The sequence below is a fragment of the Coenobita brevimanus genome, chromosome 6, assembly GCF_032717465.1.
Source record: "Coenobita brevimanus isolate Jiangsu-jjx chromosome 6, ASM3271746v2, whole genome shotgun sequence".
In the NCBI taxonomy this organism is placed as follows: domain Eukaryota; kingdom Metazoa; phylum Arthropoda; class Malacostraca; order Decapoda; family Coenobitidae; genus Coenobita; species Coenobita brevimanus.
In genome coordinates this window covers 34,093,102-34,103,535 of record NC_136959.1, presented here as the reverse complement: position 1 = coordinate 34,103,535, position 10,434 = coordinate 34,093,102, and positions in this window count along the sequence as shown.

Genomic DNA, 10,434 nt, shown 5'->3' with positions numbered 1-10,434 from the left:
ACGATTAGCATTCGGCCCCCGGATGCTTTTTTTTTTTTTTTTTTTTTCAGATTTTGAGAATATACAGTTCTTTCTCTGAGGGTCTTCAGTCATCATACGTCCCATATACCTTTGTATGTCACAGTTTCATCACCATGTCGTCTCTTCTCTCTGCTACCAAGCCCCCTCCTTTTATCTGTCTGTCTGTCTGTCTCTCTATCTCTCTCTCAAGGTATATGCAAGGACACTAAAAAGCACAAAAGCATTGACATTAAAAAAAAATCTACTACATCTCAGCCTAATCATCTCCTTCTGTCCTTCATCAGGGATATGTTAGGGTGTGAGGATTTGAGGTGAAGATGTGTTGGGATATGAGGATGCAAGGCTGTGATGTATTAGAGTGTGAGGATACGAGACTGGAATGTCTTGGGATATAAGGAGGGGATGTTCCGGGATGTCAGGTTGGGATGTGTTAGATGTGAGGGTGTGATGTGTTAGGGTGTGACAGTGTGCGACTGGGATGTGTAGGAGAGTGAAAATATAAGAGTGGGATATGTGGAGGTGTGAGGATGTGAGAGTGGGATGTGTTGGTTTGTGACGATGTGAGACTGGCATTTGCTGGAGAATGAGTTGACTGACATGTGTCGTGTGACGAAACCAAATTTCTGAGGCTTTTACTGAGACCCCAAATGCTTATCTCCCTTGTATAATGGTTTGGTATCCCAAATAATGATGTGTTTTGCAGTGATCTTTTTTTTTTTTATGCGAGGAAGAAGGAACCAAAGGCCATGAGCCCGCAGTAACAGTTCCCTCGAAGAGAAAAACAAAATACAATAGAGAGCCAAATTCAAGATCCGATCATTTTGAGATGCCTGGACACACTGCGTTTGAAAGACTGGAGATCATAGGCAGCAGGAAATACAGACAGAGGGAGACAGTTCCAGAGCTGACCTGTTGCATAAATGAAAGACTGGGAGTAACGGTTAACCCTTGCATTAGAGAGCTGGACAGAAAAGGGATGAGAGTTTCCTGCCAGACGGGTGCTACGCGCCCGTCCTAGAGGTGGAGGAATGCAAGCAGACAGTTCAGAGGAGCAGTGACCATTAAAATAGCGATAGAAAAGAGATAAAGATGCAACAGTGCGGCGAAGAGACAGAGGTTGAAGGGAGTCAGTAAGATGAGGGGAATTAATGAGACGAAAAGCCTTTGACTCCACCCTATTGAGAAGAGCTGTATGTGGGGAGCCTCCCCACACATGAGAGTTGTACTCCACGCAGGGGCGGATAAAACCCCTGTATAGAGTCAACAATTGTGCAGGGGTAAAGAAAGAGCGGAGTCGGCTTAGCACACCCAATCTCTTGGAAGCAGATTTTACAAGAGGTGTAATATGATCTTTCCAAGATAAGTCCCGAGTAAATGAAACCCCAAGCATGTTCAAGGATGATGCAGGATTAAGCTGAATATTATTAAACATTAGTGGGTATACCTGTGGAAGATTTTGTCGGGTTGGTAGGTGTAAGAACTGAGTCTTAGATGCATTAAAAACAACCATATTGTTTTTACCCCAGTCAGAGATATGAGCCAAGTCAGACATTAGGTGTGCCATAGCCTCATCCCTTGTTTGTTGAAGTAACTGTTGAGATGGGCATTGCGGGAACCGAATGGAAAGTGAAGGGTGGAGTCATCAGCGTATGAGTGGATAGGGTTAGATGTACAGCTTAGAAGATCATTGATGAATAAAAGGAAGAGAGTTGGTGATAGGACAGAGCCCTGAGGAACACCACTGTTGATAGATCTAGGAGAAGAATGATGGCCGTCTACAACAGCGGCTATAGAACGACCAGAAAGGAAGCTAGCGATGAAGGCACAGATAGAATGATAGAAACCGTAGGAGGGCAGTTTGAAAATTTAAGATTTATGCCAGACTCGATCGAAAGCCTTTGAGATGTCAAGTGCAATGGCAAAGCTTTCGCCAAAGTCCCGAAAGGAGGATGACCAGGAGTCTGAAAGGTAGGTGAGAAGATCGCCAGTGGAGCGTCCCTGACGGAATGTGGTAGGACTACATATTATATTTACAAATCATAATAGATAGATAGATAAATAGATAGATAGAGAGACAGATAGAAGCAGGGAGTCAGATGATGAGAAGGTATTGTGTCTGCAAGAATCGAGCAATACTAAACATGCTTACACTGAGGAAAGCTGACAACAGCAGCCAGTAAGGAGATGATGCAGTTAGCTGTCAGCAGTCTTCTGGTGAACAAAGACCTAGTCCATCCACGAGGAACACACGTGACACACCCCTGCTACACCAGAATTTAGGAAAGAGAGCTCAGACGGAGGTTAGCTATAGAACAGAGAGGTCGAGAAGGGGACAAGCGATCCTAGAGACAGGTCACGGGAGAAGGGCTTAGCGATTTGAGAGAGAGAGACAGATAGCGAGACAGGGAGGTAGCAACCCTGGACTTATACTTCGTTCCGTGTGAGAGACTTGTTAATATTTCCAAGACAAATAAAAATAGTCCCATACTATTCTTTACCTCTCCTGTCACTACATGACAAATGGGAAAGCTACTACAAGATATAAAAGCCGCTTGACCACAAGTCTAAAATATATATGTATAACTCAACTACAACTCAAGCACAAAGAACCACAAGGTATTTTATGACACAAAGTCATTTATGACATTTGGTAGCAGCGAACGTATACGAACCTCGTCTACGATTCAACATTAAATTCCTACAAAATATCAAGATTGAAAACAAGAATACCTCTCACAACCAACAACTCACAAATAGCTCCTGACAGTTCTCTCCAACCAGCCCCCTCCGTCTCCCAGATCATCATGCTGATGCAGAGGTCAAGAGATCACACGACGCCTTGCAAGTAGTTTAACAAAATATTGATACGATCTTGCAATTTCTACGACGAATCAGCGAACTACAACCATCTACAATCAACTACAATTAACAACTCTACGTCGTCTGTATAATCTTCTACACGCACCTACAAGTAGCGGCAGTCTTCATCCCACAACGAGTAAATCACTAGAGAAAAGGACCGAGAAAACATCGACACAGAAAAACGGAACAAACAAACGAAGAGTGAGACACGACTCATAACTCATCTTACTCACTCATCTTCACTCAAGTTACTCATCGCTACTCATTCACTCACCACAGCTACCAGTGTGGGAAGTTGATGTCATCATGCGTGCTTGCTGAACAGACGCCACGTCAGTCAACACACCACCTGCACCACCACTCACACCATTCCTACCACGGTAAAAATTAGTGAGTTACATAGTTACTTCATTTATACAATACACAGTAATAGACAATAAGCTTCTGCACAAACATGTAACACGTGCTGTATAGTTACAGCTTAAATACACATACTTACTTCAGTTATCTGCATAACTCAAACATTAAATAATCACCAACAATAAATATTCTACACTGTATATATTCATTCATTTATTATAACATTTATTTACTACCAACGAGTGTTACCATTTATACCTACATAAAATACGTGTTTCATACATACAACTATACATATTATATCTACAAAGTGATAAAGAAAATATACCATCACAGTTACTCAGTGAGCGATTAAAAGAACTGTATTTAACATTTATTAATTAAAGCTCCCTAGTGGAAACAGACAAATTGAGTTACAAGGTAAACTAGAAAAAAAAAAATGGCCAACACAAATGACGTTAGCAAGAATGAACATCTTCAACACAATCGTGAAGACAATGATTTCCACACAGTGCTGACACACATATTACTCACGATAGGTACAGGTGAACAACAAGTCAGTGTGTATAGTTAATACTGTATATAGTGTGTATATATATATATATATATATATATATATATCTATATATATATATATATATATATATATATATATATATATATATATATATTTTATATAAAATAACAAAATATGGGACTATATAATATCATTTTCAATAATACCTGTGCAATATAAACTAAACTTTAAAAAAGTATCCCAAGGAAATTAGCCAGTAATTATGCAGCCATGAACAACATGGAAAAAGCGTACACAAGCAAAGAAAAACAAACTATAGAAAATCAATACATACAAAAAAAAAAAAGAAAGAAAGAAAGAAAGAAAAGTAAGAAAGAAAAAAGAGAAATAGAGTAAGATCATATAACAAACAAATGAAAATAAGTGTAAGTGTTACTACATATGCCAAAATACCACATAAACTACAAACAAAAAAGCAAATTGTTGTCTCCACAAACAAGTGGCATGACACATCATCACTATCATCGACCGCAGCATGTGTTAGGACTGCAATTATTACAATTATCTAACTCCATATTATAATTATGTAACAACAAACGATTACATTATGTTACACTTGTTACAATTATGTAACTACAAACAATATGTACCAATTTATGTGACAGTTGCATTAACAAGATGTAACTTTTATGTAACGTTAACTACAATTATGTAACTACAAACAATACTACAAACAATATGTACCATTTCTGTGACAGTTGCATTAACAAGATGTAACTTTTATGTAACTTTAACTACAATAATGTAACTACAAACGATATGTAACAATTATGTAACGACAAACGATTGCATTATGTTACACTTTGCCAATTAACAGTTGCATTAACAAGATGTAACTTTTATGTAACTTTAACTACAATTATAAGGCCAAGACACTTATGTAATAGTTGCATTAACAAAATGTAACTACAATTATAAGGCCAACACAATTATGCATTACCACAATATTTTGTAACAATTCATAAAATGTTACAATTATGTATTACCACAATGCACAATGTTAGTACAATATTATAAGCCATACAACTATAGCACAATTCTGTATTACCAGTATCATCATACAAGTTAGGTGAAATATTAGACATTACTAAAGTGATAACTCTATGTAATGTATAACCTAGCAGTATTACCATTGCACAATTATATGCGTACGTCTGTTGTACATACACGTCTTACAAAGTGTTATACAACAACCATTGCATTTATTCAAAAATGTATACAACTTGTTTAAAATGTAATATTACTAAATAATCACCATTTACTATGAATAATATATGTATACAATATTCATACAATTATCTTACTTTACAATATTATGTATTTCACTTAATTAGCTTATAAGTTCATTATAATGTATATATAATATGTATTAATATGTTATGACTATTAAATGTCGATGGAACGCCATTTTCGCGCGACCGAGCAGTGTGGTAGGACTACATATTATATTTACAAATCATAATAGATAGATAGATAAATAGATAGATAGAGAGACAGATAGAAGCAGGGAGTCAGATGATGAGAAGGTATTGTGTCTGCAAGAATCGAGCAATGCTAAACATGCTTACACTGAGGAAAGCTGACGACAGCGGCCAGTAAGATGATGATGCAGTTAGCTGTCAGCAGTCCTCTCGTGAACAAAGACCTAGTCCATCCACGAGGAACACACGTGACACACCCCTGCTACACCAGAATTTAGGAAAGAGAGCTCAGACGGAGGTTAGCTATAGAACAGAGAGGTCGAGAAGGGGACAAGCGATCCTAGAGACAGGTCACGGGAGAAGGGCTTAGCGATTTGAGAGAGAGAGAGACAGATAGCGAGACAGGGAGGTAGCAACCCTGGACTTATACTTCGTTCCGTGTGAGAGACTTGTTAATATTTCCAAGACAAATAAAAATAGTCCCATACTATTCTTTACCTCTCCTGTCACTACATGACAAATGGGGAAGCTACTACAAGATATAAAAGCTGCTCGACCACAAGTCTAAAATATATATGTATGACTCAACTACAACTCAAGCACAAAGAACCACAAGGTATTTTATGACACAAAGTCATTTATGACAGGAACTCATACTGACAATCGGAAAGAAGGTTGTAATAGGAACGATGCCTTAAAATTTTTCTGTTGAGAATTGACTCGAAAACTTTTGAAATACAGGACGTTAAAGTAATTGGACGATAGTTGGAGGGTTGGGAGTGGTCCCCCTTCTTTGGGACTGGCTGAATGAGAGCAAACTTCCAGCAAGAAGGAAAGGTACAAGTTGACAGACAAAGGCGAGTTTGCCTAGGCAGGGTGTAAGCACAGAAGCACAGTTCTTGAGAACAACAGGAGGGACCCCATCAGGCCCATATGCCTTGTTAGTACTGAGGCCAGTGATGGCAGAAAATACATCAACTGAAGAAATTTTAATGTCAGCCATGAGGAGGTCAGAGGGGGGAAGTGATGGAGGAACAGCACCGGAATCGTCTAATGTGGAATTGGAGGAGAAAGTCTGTGCGAAGAGTTCTGCTTTATCAGTAGAAGAAATAGCTACAGAACCATCAGAGTAGAAAAGAGGAGGGAAGGATGATGAGGTAAAGTTGTTAGAAAGATTTTTGGCAAGGTGCCAGAAGGAGCGGGAAGAATTCGAGTTGGAGAGTTGAGAGCATTTAGTATGGATGAAATTATTTTTAGTAGAGCGAAGAACTGACTTAGCACGATTCCGGGCAGAAACGTAAAGATGATGTGATTCAGGGGTGGGTTGGCTCCGGTACCTTTTGTAGGCCCTCTCCTTGTTGCGGACAGCATTAGAACAAGCGTGATTAAACCAAGGCTTTCTTGCGTTAGTCAAAGGATATGAGAAAGGAATGTATGCTTCCATGCCCGAGAGAATAACCTCCGTATTGCGCAAGGCACACTCAGATGGCTCCCGGCCATGGAAGCAATAATCATTCCAGGGAAAATCAAAGAAGTACTGCGTGAGGGCCTCCCAGTCCGCGGCTCCAAAATGCCACAGACGACGTTTCCCTGGAGGGTCCACGGGCCGTACCGGAGTGATAGGACAGGTTAAGGTGGATGTATTTAGTTGTGATGATTTACTCTGTAATGCGGCTAACATTACACTCCAGCCTGTTACATCTTGTTAGATAGAAGAGAAAGAGCTATCCCAGCATTTCCGGTAGATTCTATTGGTTGGCCATGTGTTAATCCCAGCCGGACTGGTTTTATACGTGTCATCCTTTCACCAGCTTCTCAGCCTACCTGGCTTGCTATACTTTTCTTTCTTTTTCTTTTTCTTTTTTTTTTACAGCTAACTTAACCTATCAATTACAGCACTTATATCTTTGCTGTAGTAATAAAACACGAATAATATGGGTTTTACGTAAGTCGAGCCATAACAGACAGATTCCGTTCTTATTACTCTCGTGTCCAGAAGGTCAATAAGGTGGTGCACAGTTTTTTTTTTTTTTCTCTCCCTCTCTTGTTTTGAATTAAAATAAATAAACAAGAATATTATATGTTAATTTTCAGAAAATGTCTCTGCCTATGAAAAGGGTGAGAAATTGAGAGAGAGAGAGAGAGAGAGAGAGAGAGAGAGAGAGAGAGAGAGAGAGAGAGAAACGCTCTGGTTTTATTCTCCCAATAGGGCACGTTCATGATCTCAAGGGATATATATTCTTTCGCCCTGTTCTTTCATTGTTCCTTTTTCTTCTTCATAATCCTCCTCCTCCTTTGCTCTACTCTGCTTTCCTTCCAGAAATACTCTTCCTCCTATGTTCTTCTTCCTTCTTTCCCTTCCTCTTTCCTCTGCTCTTTTTCGTTCGTCCCTTGCTTCCTCCTTCTGCTCATCTTCCTTCATTCCTCTCCTCATTCCTTGCTCTTCTTCATTCGTTTTCTCCCTGTCATTCATCTGGTTATCTCCTCCTACTTTTTTTTTTTTGCCCTTATTCTAGTTCATTAAGTACTTAAGTACTTCTTTCAGTCTTATAACTTTGCCCCCTCCCTACACTCCGTCTCTGTTTTCCTTATCTTGGTATTCTTTCACAATAGTTTTCTATTCCCTGTTGTTCCTACTCTTCTTTGTATATTTGGCCATCTTTCTTCTCCTTAGCAACACTTGTCCCTCTGTGCCTTTTTCCCTGACCCTCCTTCTCATCGTTCTCCTGCTCGTTCCTCTCTCGCTATCCTGGTGTTCCTTCAGCCCTGCAGGTCGAGTGGGACAGCCAAACTCCATCGACAATATTTCACCCTCGCCACGAATTTCCATTCAGGTTCGATCTGGTAGGGATTTCCGTTTTCAATTTTTCTTACCTTCAGAAAAATCACCATTACTTTCCACAGGACGGCAGTTCTTTCACGTAATATATCGTTTATCCATTATTATTTTGAGGACAGTTCCTGAAGATTTCATTGTATTCCACGCAGAACCTAATTTTCCGCATCACATTTTCCATGTGACGTACTTTACGTCTTATTTCCCTCACTATGACCAAAATTTTGCACGTTTTTGTTGCTTGCATTGAAAACATCATCCATCTTCTATAAATATCTCTCTAATGATGTGCTTTGTTTTCATAAACTAAATTTTACACGGCTGATTGTTGCAGATTCACGAAAATATTCTAATACTTCAACTTTCGCCATTATTTCTTTTCCAAGCAGCTGTCATCCACAATACAGCCTGATCCAAACAATTTTTTCACTTGCAATTCATGAAATGTGACATTACTGCTCGCGATGATCATATCCAAATATTATACCTGCCAATAGGCTGCCTTATGCCTTCTCTGGGGTTCACGGAGGATCTTGGTCATGAGAAGGCCAGACGTTAGTGTCTTGTGGTCCAAATCACTTATGTCACTGGAGAACAACTTGGCGGCGTTTTACATAACAGAAATCCTTCGGGACACCTTTTGGATCCGACCTTTGAATCGATAACGGTTGGCCTCCTCCGAGCAGGAGTCAGATGCACGTACAAATTTATAATAAATTTTCACTTGTAGTTACGATTTGTTTTGCAAGAAGGGCACGGAAGGGAGAGTGCAGTCTTCTCATGTCCCCTGGTATATATACAGTACATATGAGAGACAAATTATGGAGGCTGCAAATCTTCCTGTGTGTCTAGATTATTTGCAGAAAATGTAGGCTACGACACGGAATGGCTTGGAAATTCCAGAGAACTGACTGATATTACTACTTCCGCGTGGCGGGATATTGTATTGCTCTACACTCGCCAGTGGGTCAATATCTGCGCAGGGTTAGCCTGGGGCTAAATGATTTGGGAAAGGGGTATTGGAAAAAACTGGGAGGAAGAACGAAGTTGAAGGAGAATAGAGGGAGAAAGGAATAGAAAAAGATGGGACTATAAGAGAGTGGTGGAAGGGACGGATGAGGAGACATGATGGAAAAACAATATTGCGTTGCTGTCGAGATTGGAAGCCCGTCAGGCGGAAGTCAGGACGATATCTTGTATTTCTTACTTTATATATTGATGTTGTGGTGTTCTACATTTTGATGTCCTGCTTCATCCTGGACAGCGAGAGAAAGAGAGAGAGAGAGAGAGAGAGAGAGAGAGGGTGGGGGAGATGAGAGGGCGAAAGGAGGGTAAGTACTGTAGAGAAGACGGCGCAAGAATCACTGCAAATACTATACGTAACACCCATCCTACAAAGGTACGCCAACATTTTTTTGTTGACTGAGGAAATGAAAGGTGCTGTACTTACTATTTTCATTATTTTATAGCAATATGAGTCACACGAGAAAAAAAAAAAAATGTTAGAAAAAACGATACTCTATCATTTGGGGGGAAATGAGAAAAACAGAAGGCAGGACACATTGTTGGCAAAGGACTGCCGACACACTTTTCCCTGTTGATGTAAATCGCTTCCATTAACTTCAGCATTTCATTATACACATAGTAGTCTCTCTCTCTCTCTCTTTCTCTCTCTCTCTCTCTCTCTCTCTCTCTATGTGTATATATATATATATGAACGTATTTATGTATTACTTTATCTGTCTGCCTTTCTATGTATCTCTCTCTCTATCTATCCGTCTTTCTCCTTAGCGTGGATCCTCTGCGTCTGATAAATGACGCTAGTTGATTCACTTTTTGGTTACGCAATTTTTCCCCACAGTCAAACATGAAATCCAGCCTTTTTTATTTTTTCTGGAAAATTTTTCTTCCCTGTTCTCGCCAAATTACTCTTTCTCACCAAATGCGAGTGATTCTTCACTCTCTCGCAAATTTGATCTTCCATGTTCTCGCCAAGCTATTCTTTCTAATTTTTGACCAATTATCCTTCTCTGTTCTTGACAAGTTATTCTTCTCTTTCCAGCCAAATTATCCCTTCCTGTTCCAACGAAATTATTCGTCTTTTCTTGTGACAAAATATTGCAGCTGACACTATTTTGAATTTCACTTTAGTTACTACCAAATAGCCTATATTTGTGTAGTTTATTTCTCCCCCAATGTTTTTTCAGAACTCAACGTATTGGACTCAATATCCACACGGTAGGCTAACCTTAACCTCACTGTTAGCACTGAAATTACTGCTTGATATGATGTTAAAGTTCATAATGTAGAATGGTTACTGCATTCTGCCAGGACTGACGATGCTGGTCTAGAGTGCG